This window comes from Spodoptera frugiperda, chromosome 12, assembly GCF_023101765.2.
Source record: "Spodoptera frugiperda isolate SF20-4 chromosome 12, AGI-APGP_CSIRO_Sfru_2.0, whole genome shotgun sequence".
Classification (NCBI taxonomy): domain Eukaryota; kingdom Metazoa; phylum Arthropoda; class Insecta; order Lepidoptera; family Noctuidae; genus Spodoptera; species Spodoptera frugiperda.
The window spans coordinates 7,064,211-7,077,945 of NC_064223.1; the positions used below are offsets into that span (position 1 = coordinate 7,064,211).

Below are 13,735 nucleotides of genomic sequence, written 5' to 3' on the forward strand. Positions count from 1 at the left end.
GGTTATCTTGACACGTCCATAATTAGTTTCCAAGTTGGTAAGTAGTAAGTATGTGTGGAGAAGCGTTGGTCGTGTGGTCGTGTCCTACAACTAAGTAGGTGAGGTAGGTCTGCATACAACAGCGCGTAGATCGCTTTCCACGGTGTAAATGACTTCAGGTAAATAATTTTCAAATCGTGATCTCACATCAATTTATTTCACCATTAATAGTTTGTCCTTATTTATAGGTATTATCACGTCTATCGGAGAGCCGGAGCAGTTTCGTAAGGCTGCAGTTTAACATCATTTGCATATTCCACGGCGGTGTCGATGTGGCCCCGTGTTGTACATCGAGCGAACCACAAATAATTACAATTCACAGGCTTTATTTATTACAGCTAAAACATTTTCGGGCAACTCGTAACTAGTTTACATATATTTTACGTCTTCGAAAAGTAAATTCATGAAACTGATATAGTGAATTTGAATGCATCCAACTTAATATCAATTATAATTGATCCAGTGGGTGGCATCAGTGTTAGTTCGCCAGACATAGTATTTTATGACAGGAAAGGATTATTACATTTATATGAAACACACTTCCGTCGACTATCAGATCAAAATTAGAACATAGATATTAATTTAAGCTGTAATGATCGCTGCCAAGTCGGTTACAATTTAGCGCTAGCAATGAAGTGGTGTCGTGCTGCGTACGGGCAGAGGCTCGGCTCTCGGCTCGCGGATGTCGCTCGGGATGATCCAGATACACGACGAATCCTTTCACCGAGCGCAGCCTTGAGCACGCCGTGTCCCAGGACTGACCATTACCGACGCACCGTTGTTAATGTCCTATCGATTAACATAGATCGGTACTAAAAGATTTAGTGCGCGCACACTATCAACGTTTATAGGCTACACTATTGTGTTCGACTTCTCGCATTTAAGACATGCACAGTGTGCAGCTAGTGAATTGGGTTAGCAAATGTTATGCCGGTCCCAGGCCATCCGATGACGAAAAATACCGGACATGTCCGCCAATTAAAGCTCGAGAGACGAAGACGGTGCGCTTGCGCACCTCGCCACACAGCAACGAACCACGTGACGCGCTCTTTTGCAATTTAAATCAATAAACAAGAGATCGTTATTCTCCTTGTTAATGGCTGTTTTAATTGGTTCCACTAACTTTTTCTTCGTCCTGTTTGTTTTGTTAGGTCCGTCAGCGGCCGGCCAGTAGACTTCGCCTGCGTTTTAGTCATCCATGTCAAGTGAGTGGGCATCCAAAATGGATGCATCTCATCATATACCTGTTTAGGTTTTACTAATCGAATTTCGTACACTATAATTTACGGTTATTATGTAGCGCTTTAATGTTCTCTCATAAAGAAAGTAGGTGTTGTCTAATCGTAATACTTCACGTCTGTTGTTTCACTTGTTGAATATTTTAAATTGTTTTCCTGTTTCCAAAGTAGCATCATTTCTACTTTTATGGTTATCGCGAAACATCTTGAGTGAGTTTCATTAAAGTCTTAGTATCCATATTAAAAATGTTAAAATATCGCTTCCTGGAATATATAGTTTAATTACTTATCTTCTTCTACATTAAGTCGCCCATACATGGCTCGGTTCGTCTTCTACATAAACTGGTATAACGGATGGAATGTCAATTGCTATTGGCCCGTGTCACTGCACAATGGAACTTTCGTAATGAATATAGCCAAATTACGATTGGTAAGAAAAAGCATGCACCCAGTGTGACTGCGAAAGAAACCTGAATCGTACGTTTTAATTGAAGGGTTCATACTTTGTGGCTGTTTATCAAGGTAATTGCGGCAGGTTTTAAGTGAAAACATATTTTATTTAATAGTCTCTCTTAAAGTGCTCTACATATTGACATTTAAAAACTGCAAACTGAAATGTTGAATAATTTATTACAAAATGCAGTTGCTTTATAAGACACGATAAGAATTTAACGAACCTCCGAATTTGAGTAGAAATTTAGTTTTATTATTTGAATAAATCTATATATATCTTAATCTACATGGTGCCACTATCTATTTTAACCTAATTATTATATGAAATGCTTTCTTGTAATTTAAGATATCCTTTATTATTTTTACTTTCGTCACTCTTTTTGTTGCTTTGTATATCATTAATATTTGAGGGTCTCGCATGTAAACCTTGAAGTGCTGAGGTTCCTCCAGTCTCTTAACGAAATATTTGGATTCCGAGAACACTTCCCGTTTACCTAGAAACTTTAAAATAGCAGCAAAATACTACTTTCAAATTAAACATATTCATGGTTGTGTCGAGTTCAATGATCTGTTAGGGATTTTTTATGTTTTACGGTAAACAAAACAAATTGTTCTGTTTACTCTTGCCGTCATATTTACTTGCAAATTGTGCAGGAATATGTTCGTTTTGTAATTTCAATATTTTAAACACACAGCTAATTAATATTAAATTGTAATTTCAATATTTTAAACACACAGCTAATTAATCTATCTATACATATAATAAAATCGTAGAAAAGTGCTGTCTGTACATTGAAAATAAAAATAAAAAAAATAGCAGGGGTTATTGTTATGTCAATGTCGAACCCAAAAATGTAATTAACTTTTTTTTTGTCTGTTTGTCTGTTTGTCTGTTTGTCTGTTTGTCTGTTTGTCTGTTTGTCTGTTTGTCTGTTCGTCTGTGCGCGCTAATCTCAGAAACGGCTGATCCGAGTTGGATGCGGTTTTCACGAATATATTGTGGGATGCTTAAATTTACATTTAGTGTTTGTTTCATGTCAATCGGTTCATAAATAAAAAAGTTATGTCAAATTAAAGAATCACGTCGAACATTCTATGCTTATACCATTAATCTCCGCAACTATTTGACGGATTTGGTTGAAATTTGGTACAGATATAGTTTAGAACCTTAGAAAGGACATAGATATATTTTTATTTCAAAAATCAAAAAATAAAAATAAGAAATAAATTATTTATAAATAATTCTATGTCGATCGTTACACGACTTCGGTTCATGTTATTGTTTTAATTCATCGAAAAAAAGTAAATAAATAGTAAAAAGGTATGAAAAAAATAATATCAATATAATTAAACTTTTAGTACAAAGAAAATGCCCGAACGGAGTATAAATAAATAATCCAAGTTGTCTTTATCCTTCCGGAGCTGCGGACTACCTAGCGGGTTTACCGGGGCTCCGGCTCGAAAAGCAGGAGAAGGAACGGGGTGGTTTTTAGTCGGTAAGAGTCTGACACTCCCTCTCGCCTCGCCCAAGGTGGGAGAAGTCATTGGATGATTTTCCCCCCAGAAAAAAAAAAAAAAAGTTGTCTTTATCCTCGATAGATGGCGTTGGGATCGAAATAGATCGCGCTATGGTTTCGTTACATTCATTTGGTTGGGTATCGGCCGAGCGCTTCGGTACTATCGTAGAAAAAGTGTATTATCAGTCGTATGATTATTTGACTGTAGTGGTCCTGCTGTTTCGTATATTCTAAATTGGTTTCGTTGTATTTGTCAATTAATTAATAAGTTTATTTGTTGGGTTTTCCTGGTTTTTTGGTTAAACTATTTAACGTAGGTTTAGTTTGATATCGATTATTAGTAGTTACTGTAGTTAGTTTTTTTAATAAAATTGTAAGTCTAATTTTTTTTTAATTAGATTAGATTTAAGTCGTTTCTTTTAAATTATTTAGTTTAAGCTTGGTTATTATAGCATAGAGGATAGGTTGTAATATAGTTTCTTTTTTAATTGTTATAAATTCGTAATTCGTAGCTTTCTTTAGTTATAAGTTAGTTTAAGTCCGTTTTTAAACTATTTTTTCAATGCCCTAAGTGAGTATACATCTATTAAATTCAAACGCAGAGCTCATTATGTTGATTTTTGAAGAGTTCCCTGGAATATCTTCCACATCTCATTTTTGAAGAGATCCCGCGAGATCGGGAACTATGTGGTTAAAACCAAAAATTTGCCGGAGGTCACTATTCCACGCGAACGAAGTCGCGGGCAAAAGCTAGTATTAAATAAAAAACTAATACCATTACAGTAAGGAATGTGACCTACAGCAGTGCAATGTAAATAATGTGAGAGCATACATCATGATCGAACGATCTATCATAATGTGCACTCTCACTTGGGTACAAGTAATGCGCAGGCGCCCGGTACGGGACTCCGCGCTCTGTACCAGTGCGGTGTGGTGCTGTGTGTACCACTCAGCGAAAATATTTGTAAGTCCAAACGACACACTACACGGATAGCGAGTAGATTTATTGTAACACTGCACAGATTTATTATAGCACCTTCACTTCGCCTAGAATATGACAACATTGACTACAAATGATTTATCGTAATTTGCTTGAAAATAAAGTAGATCTATACAGTTATAGACGAATGAAATTAAGGGATTATTGTCAAATGGTCATTGCTCAGCTACCATGACAAGCACACGTAGTAAAATATTTAAAGAAAACTGAAAGTATATCTTAACAAATCGTACTTTGGTAACAAAATATAAACGCAATAGTTTTCTAAATTATTATACTAGGCATAGGTAAGTTATTCTTAAAATTCTTTTTTTTGCAACTGACACGACAGAGGTTTGAACTTTGAAAACAGCAAATAAATTAATAATCACCCTTACTTTGTTATCTCAAACATATCTATAATTTGGTTTAGAGCGCTGAAATACATATTGCACTAAGAAATTACATCACTTGTACCTAAACACAGTTAAACCAATTTAAGCGTAACGCAATGAATAACAAGAGTTAGTTATGTAAGTTCCTAACATTGATTTGTAGATACTAACTTCAGCATTGACATATACCATTTCGATATCTTTTATTTGTTAGACAAATAGAAATTAATACAGAGTATTGTTCACTGAACAACTTGTTGCCTATTGAGGCAATTTCAATTGCGAACACTTGAAATTTTATGATTTATAAGCTATTCTCAGTTGTAAGCATAGAAAGTTCAGTCCTCTGAAACGCGAACACAAAGGGCCTTTAAGATGTTTAAAACAATTCGTTGCTTGCTTGTTGCATTTAGTTTGAAAATGTTAAGGAAATAAATACCCATAAAATGAATTTCTACGATTATTGAAATATTATGAAAGCACGAGTACAAGCTATCAGTAGATACTCAATGTAAAAGTATAAAACTTCAGGATTTGAAGTTTAGTAAAAGATAATTCGAAACTAATATCAAATGGTTCTATCGCTCGACTCTGTTGAAACCTAAATTTTTGAATTACAAATGTGCGTGAGTATTTACGACGTGTACGAAACATAATTCAGTGGAAAGCGGGAAGTTTATCCGCATTATTTATGCGACAGGATTGACACCTGCAACCCGGTGGCGTACGATCGAGTGCGACGCGGCGCTGGCCTGCGATTCGCGCCGATCCTCGCCTGTTACACTGATGCACATTTGTGATAAATTAGACACGCCACACTCGAGAACCAATCTCGACGGTTTGCAATCAGTTTTGCGAAATCCTCGTTTCCTCGTAAATTGTAGAAGCCGACCGAACTAAGGTACTCTTCGAATTATTGCCGTGTGACGCTCTGTGGACATGCTATTTGGAACTGGACATACGTTTATTAGTATTGAAGCCTCCATATTATTCAAAATAAATAAAAAAGTAACCTGAACTAGGTATTCTTAAATCTCGATGCCACAGAGATGTACATAGGTCTTTTAAAATTATCATGAATCAATTGCCTATAACACATCATGTGACAAAACAATGGACACTTTAATTATACATATTATATAAATACACACTCCTACAATTTAAAACGTGTGCTACAATTGTGTACTGTTACTATTGTCTGATAAGATTCTAATCAAACAATCATTTTGACCAGGCAAGAAGGTTCGTTTCTAAATTAATTTGAGTTGAGCACGCAAGTACAAATAAAGTGTAATTCAAGTGCAAATAAACTGTAACTAATCGTTTATCTAGGGCAGAATACAAAAGCTTCTCTGTCATAACTTTGTCTGTTCCGATCAACTCAACAACCCACGTACACGGTGCTTGTGGTCTAGTTTTTTTATCCACAAAAATTTATTTAACAAATTGCCTTACACTAGAATGTATTCATAAGAAAAAAACTTGTTAGTACCTCATAAATACAATTCGGATTTTTGCATTATATGAACGTACAAATAATCTTAGAGAGTATTTGAATCGAATCAAACATTAAATCGTTATTTAAAGCGCACTATTTCGTAGAATCTCTATTGTGAGTGAAAAAAAAAATCGATTAAACCGCCAGATAGTCGTTCGCAAATTAGTCGGTAAGCGCAGTTTCACTTATGATTAATTTGCTACAATAATGACAAAGATTGAGCGGCGGTGTTGAAACGCTCTCTATTCAAATACCAACATACTTTTTGTTCACGTGACTGCAGTTAAGGATTTCTTGTATTTTAATTCCGCGATTAAAGTACACAACAGCTTTTATGAGAATATAAAAACACAATTAAGTTTACAAAAATAAGTCCATGGCTTTCCTCATAAACCGCATTCTTGGAATAATAAAGTCGTAACATGATTATTATGTTATTAATACACAATTGGATGCGGCTTTCCATTCTAAAGATTATAATTTCCATACAGCTACTGCTTAATAGATGTGGCGTTATGGTACATTTGAATAATAATAAGGAACCATTACGTAATTACTGTTTAAATTATTCGAATCAAGTGTTTGCGTTAACCAAACCTCGAACATCAATACAATTTTTTTTGCGTATTGTTGGAATCACCACTTCACGGCTTGATACAAATTCTTACAATACACACTAAAGAATGTTAATCGTGTATGAACAGTTGAACACTCTATAAAAGGTCGAACAACTAACATAACAGGCGATTCTCAGAACTGACTCGTGAAGTAACTCGGAAAAATATCCCGATTTTTTCAAATTCTAATTAAACTGAACTTGTCATAGGTTTTACCGCTCTCAGTGTAACCAAGCGGAGTAATACCCAGTGCCCGCTTGATTTCAAAGAAAAGTCATCGAGTAAAAACTGGTGATAAAAAAGATCGTAAATAAAAAATGTGTCAATTTGACCGAAACAATTCACGATACGAGAGTAAACGCAATGTCCCTTCAACCAGGATGTGGGTGAGGGTCGTTAATTACCGACATTACTGAACTAATTTTAATGAGACTTTCACCGGATTCTCATCTTCAGATACATATTTGTAAGCCATACAAAGCTCGGTAGCGAACTGTAACACTAACTTGTGCATGAGTGTATGATTTTTGAAAAGATATTATAATCAATAATAATAATATAATAATATAAGGCTTTATTATTGAGTATTTTTAAATTTTAATGAAACGCTAAATCTTTTCATACTAAAAACAACTTTAAATAAAACAATGAAGGAGAAATTTTGGACACGGCGCAATCACAGCTTTCTAATCTCATACATTTATGTATATTAGCTGAATATCGGCAAATTGGATTTGAGTGCTGTGTACAGTCGTGATCCTTCTGTTAAAGTGCTCGATATAAACAAATTGGCTGTACTAGTTGTGATGAGGTATAAAACGTGCAGCGAGCGACTGACCTCGACCCGCGATGTACGAGAAATTGAAAACACGCCCCACTTAACCTGGATACTGAGCCTGGCTGCGTGAAGAGTTTAACCGGAGAGCATCTCTAACATCCATTTTCAGTAATACACGCCATGTGAGAAACTGTTGTGACTTGCAGCCGTGTTTATTACCTCCACTGACCAGCCAAGCGAAGCCCTCACGGATAAAATATTTGAAATTCGTACAATACTCGTTGTACAGAGACAACTCGTAATGCATTTCGTGTGTTTCCTCAATAAGTTTGTATTTGTAATGCGCTCCGTTAATTACAAGCTGCAAGCTTGTTCTCTGCCAGCAATAAGAAACTTTATGATAGTCAGTTTATTTCCCATAATTATTAAGTAAAACATATAAATTGTATGTGCTTTCACGTGTGAGATGAATCGCGTCGCTAACATTGGAGTGAACGTTGCCGTAGGTTAGTACGAGTAAAGTTCCAATGCCCATCTCATGCAATATTGATGATTTTTGCTTATTTGAAATGTTAATATGTGACGACGGTGAAGATAAAATAGACCCTTTACATTAACTTTACCTTTACCGTGTCGTTAAGAATATTACCATTACAAATACGGTCGGTCATTAATATTGCATGATTTATTGGTAGTGATATCTAAATCCGTATGTGTTTTATCCATACACCACACTACCTTGACAGGGCGCCGAGTTATAATCTTCGTATAAATCCTCCATGCTCATACAGACTACGTGTATTCCTATAGACCTTATTATTTTGGCATGTATTTTTTACTTTTTTCAACAAAAGAGTTTATAATGAAAAAGAAACTCAGTAGCTAGGCGTGTAACAATGTTCGGAACGACCCACAATTTGTTGCTATGGGTTTTCCTTGTCATGTAATCGTGATACAAAAAAAAGTAGAAACGTGCGGCCATCCAATATCCCGTCAATAATTAAAGAATCGCTATTTGAATAGATCGCTAAGTTTCTCCACACGTGTACTTCATTTTGTTATAGAAAAACTTTTTACAACTAAACTAGTAAACCATAAGGAAACTGGCACAAAATCCTATATTTCTCTGAACAAAAAAATTAAGTTACTGCAGCTTTGTCTTAAGTACATCTTACATCCGAGGTTAAATACATGTAAATATCAAGATAATTTTATGTGTACGACACAAGCCAGTGCGTACAAATGTTGATGGACCGGATCAAAGCCTTTCGCCGGTGGAAGTTGGCCCGCGGGCCATACCGTCCCCATCACTTATCTAATCGGTCCCTTTAATCAAAAATTTAATTAATTTGTGACTGTAATTATGATTTATCATTAAAGTTATTGAAGATCGAAATTGTGTTTCTCAGCGTGTTTGGTACGTAATTTGAATCAGTAGCGGTCGCGTGCGCATCGGGTGCGTGTAACAAATATATGGCGGGCACATAACCAATCAATTACATTTAACTCACACATTCATTTAACTTCAGATAATTTTAATGCTCACTTACTTAAAGAGAAATGTAATAAATACTTCCATATCTTAGTCGTTTTGACATTTTTAGTTTTATACATTAAAACGTGCCCATAAAGATATTTGCAGCCAAATTAATGTAGCTACCTACTTATGTACTAGGTTTTTTCCTTACTGTAGTTTTTATAAATAGATGTTTATTAAAAAGCCTGTTTTCCTACAAACAGCTATCTTATCTACAAGAATATTTTTAAGTAAGCCGAATTAAGAATCAAATAAAACGTGCTTATATTATCAAACAGGTATCAAGTTGACATACTTCTATTTTTAAAATAAAAATAATGTTGGCTGATGATTTTAACGAAAAATCGAATATAATGGGTAATTCGTGAATTTAAAAGGTTATCTAAAAGCGACCATTGAATAGTTGTAATGATAAATAAGCATGTTGTTACGCGGCAGAAGTCCACGTGGCGCGTGAGTCCGCACTATCCGCTGCGGCAGCGTGCCACGACGTCGCCCGTCAAACTAGTACCCAATAATAAGTAAAAAACTCGAACAGGATTTCTAGTATAATCCGCGACACGATCAAATGCGGAAAAATATCAATGACAAAAGGAGACAAGCCTTTGGTTACACGTGGACAACAGAATATTTATTTAAAGTGTGCTGTCACGCTGCCGGCGAGACGCCGGCGCTTGTCGCATATACTTATGATGAATATAGTAGCATATGCAAATATTATACTTAAATACATATATTTGAGTCACATCACTTAACTATATTATGGATCGACAATTAAATATATGCAAATTCTTATAGCCTCCATAGGCGTGGATAAAATATGCATATAATATAATATGTTTGTATTTTTATGAATCTTCACATATACATAAAATGTTTGAGACTAAGCTGAAAACGTCCTAAAAGTATTTACCGAAGCATTGTATGTTAAAAATTCAATGCACGCAATATTTACCATTAAAAGCTAACACAGCGGCAGCGCGTTGATGTCTTTTGTATTGTAAAATGACTGAGAGCTTGTCATTACTGAAATGGCAATATAATGTTGTTTATTTTGAAATGACTAGTTGATAACATTAGATTCATGCAGTTATGCGGCTCTATTTGGCAGTTAAACATTGATTGTAGTCGAGCACTCTTTCGTACCGCATAAATCTATCGGTGCTCTACATAGATAAAATTAAAATGATACCTGGAAACACGCTCAGGCTGAAGGTAGTTCCGTGTCTGTTGACGTCCGGCAAACCTTCGACATTTCCGAACAAACACAGTTGAATCACCCGCTCGGGAGCAGCGCGGCGGCGGAGGCTGTGGCGCGGGGCGGGGGCCCGGCCGCAGTGCGCGGCGTGCGAACATACGCCCGCGAGGTCGCTGTCTTTTTACTCGCGTTACCTCCTGACATTCGAACTTAATGGAGTTGCCTTATTGAAATTTAAGCAGAACGACTACCGACGTAATGGAATAAAATTAGGTTATCGTAACGAGAAAACGGTCTTCGAGTGGCCATCTTTAAGCTCTCAGCGGCCCAATAGGAATTCGAAACATTTAGCGGCGGTTGCACTCTTCGGAAAGCTAGTCATCTCGCTCTCGACGCGCCAGCGACTCGTACGTCAGAAAAGAATAGATATAGGAACACGGTCCTATCGACGAATAGTCATTGTTCTTGGCCGTAATGGAACAAAATAAAGACAGAACAGCGGTTTTCGTGACTGCGAGACGAAGCTATCGGCTTGAGTGAGGGCGAGTGAGAAAGAAAATAAGGTTTTTAGGGTCGATGGCCGAGCGAAGGAACTTAAAATTGGATTTTCTTAAGAAATATGCTTCATTTAGGACACGTCTATCATAATTTCAAATGTTGTGTCATGCAGCCATGTTTATTGATGTTAGCTAATTATTATCGATGTTTTAAACACATTAATCAGCGCAATAGCATTGCTGCAATATGTTTATTATTTTTCTAGTGAGAATCTTATTGGTGAATATGGGAATGGTATTCGTAATTAATTAACTGTGTTTAATGTTACTCAAAGGTTATGGTTACGTGATCTAGTTAATATGCGCTACAGTTATGGAGCGATGACGCACCGGTCAGTATGAATCAATGCCCGGTGCATCCCGTGCATCCCGCGGGCAAGAGGTGCGCGTAGCGGGACCTCACTCCCCCTCCTCCCTCCCACTCCTCACCGCAGCCCGCGTTCGCCCCGCCCCTCCCCCCTCACACGCCGCATACGGACCGTTACGCCGGCGTCCTTGGCTGAGTTCTTTCTTGCGCGGGCGCAGCAGGTCGGTGTGAACTCGTTCCGCGCTGCCACCACTGTGCACGTGTGCTTCCCTGTGTTAGTAACCTAGCCTGTATGTGTGCGTGCACCGCTCGAATGTGTGAGTGCATTAGATTAGTCCTAACCTAACGGATATTACGGAATTTCTTAGATACCTCAAATATGAAGTAGCGATTTTAGCACAGCGTTTATATAGAACAAATTAGTTTTAGTAGTTATTTATAAAAACACGTACATAGCTAGGTATTAACATTCAGGCAGAGCAATATCTGAGCTGTAGCTAACCGAGCGTAGAGCCGACGGCGACGCCTGTTTGTCTATTATGAATCTTATTAGAAATAGCTAGCCTACTTGACATTTTCCTATTAAAGACCATTTTATCGAGCCTAATGGGTATTTTTATGTATGCTTTATCATATATTATTAAAGAGTTTCTCCTGGCAACATAAAAGAGACATAATTATGGTAATGAAATACTCGGCTGCGTTGATTGAAATAAACCTTGAGTGAGAACATTTCGTTGTGGATATAAAAGTTATCTTGGACCTAAGACGTATGCAAGCGAGAAGTATTTATACTAAAGTGCTTATGAGGTTTGAATTGAAATGTTATTGAACTTGTAATTAAGCGACAAGTTTGTATAATTATAGGAAAGATAATGAGCACGTGACCCGCGACCCCTCGTCGCAGCTATTGTGAGATTACGATCAGTTCCATCACGTAACTGACGACCTTCGTGCGTAGGCTTCGACTAACAATACTAGGGTCGGCTACAAACAAACTGACACATTTGACTTTTACTCAGAGTCGCGGTGCGACTGGAGATACACACCTACACCCTGCATCCTAGATTTAGAGTCAGTTGCTATAATAATATATGACAGACTATTTCAGTATATGCATGTGTGCACATATGTATGTTATCGATAAATAGGTGGAGGTTGCATCACACTAATAATATTATAAATGTGAAAGTTTGTTTATCATTGTGGTGTGAGCTGACTTGGGTGATAGGATACTTTTTATCCCACGAAAATGCGGGCAAAGCCACTTGGAGAAGCTAGTTGAAAAATGAATATCCAAAAGATAAGAATGACAGGACAAGACAGGTATGTACAATTGTACATTATAGGTAAAGGATATTAAATTTAGCCTGTGTTAAACTGAATTGCTCATCAAGTGATACAGTTCTATCCAAAAGCTTTACCGACAGAAATCGAGATAAAGTTGGGCTGGAGTGTATTTATTGTATTGCCACTTTCGGTTAATAAAGGAAACATTGTGGAGAGGAAAAAATATTGTCGAAGGATGAGTCATAAAGCCACTAATACAACGAATAAATATATCTGTACTCACTACCAATGTTAGTCTACTATTTGATTCCTTGCATAACTGAATATTTAAATACGGATACAGTTTCTATACACGTGATGAGCTCATGAGTAAAGTCTGCGCTATTGATGCGTCTAACTTTCGCCTACGCTGGATGCACAGCTAAGGCGGACTTACTTAATTTCCCGACTCTGCTCGAGCGTCTCTATGTTAATAACGAAAGTCAACTCACCCTTATATGAACTGGCCGTGGAAAGCGCAGCTTAACCTTACACACCGACTGACTGGATCGTGTGACTATGATCTACTCCCGAGCCTCTGACATACGTCACTAATGACATTTATCAATAAATAGCAATGCGCTCTTACGCAACATCCTTTGTTACTCACAATGCTATTCGATACAGACTCAGTACACGGCATACTTATACATATAGACGACCTACATAGTACAGCCTCAAAAAATACAACACGACAGATATTCCACGAAAACTAACAATAGCTTCAATCATAATGGATGAATGATATTGGAAAAGATAGCCTTTTTCAAGGTTTTTTTTAACGTTCCACTTCATACATTTGTTGCAAGCTAAAGCTTTTCCAATTTAGCCAGACAAAGAAGTCTCACCACTAATGTAGAACTCATAAGATATTAAATAGCTGTAGATAACAGAATCTGAAGCAAAAAGTAGTATTTGAAGTTAACGCTAATATAATGTCGTCATGGAAAACCTAAGCAACATACAGAAAGATATTTTTAGAACCTTTACTGGTACAAGTTTCGTCATACGAAGTAAAGGTCGGTGGAACTAGACGCGTTATGTCGGCGCCGGCCGCCACTAAAACTGTAACAGCGTTCTTTAATTACTTTTTGTTCTTATAATTTTATTTTGGAAGTTGAAAGCTTTTAAGATGGCGCTAATATCGTGCAGTTATCGAACGTTGAGCAACGAGCAAGGACGATCACGCGGCTGATCGTGCGTCTGTCGCAACTCGTAAGCTAGCAACACGGCGCGGCGTGCGGCGTGCAGGCCGCGAGCTCGACATCAGCGAACATGCACTACTACGTACCT

At 37.0% G+C, this 13,735-nt stretch overlaps 1 protein-coding gene across 2 annotated transcripts in view; it reads right to left on the reverse strand.

The window, feature by feature from the left end:
* The window catches only part of LOC118262486 (uncharacterized), a 60,422-nt gene that overhangs the window by 17,336 nt on the left and 29,351 nt on the right, over positions 1-13,735 (reverse strand). Inside the window, exon 1 of one of the 2 annotated variants that reach the window (XM_035573896.2) lies at positions 10,244-10,511. The exons of the other annotated variant lie outside the window; for it this stretch is intronic. The gene's annotated coding sequence lies outside the window, so the exon portion shown is untranslated. Of the gene's footprint in view, positions 1-10,243; positions 10,512-13,735 lie in introns of those variants that run through there. 2 annotated transcript variants of the gene reach the window in all.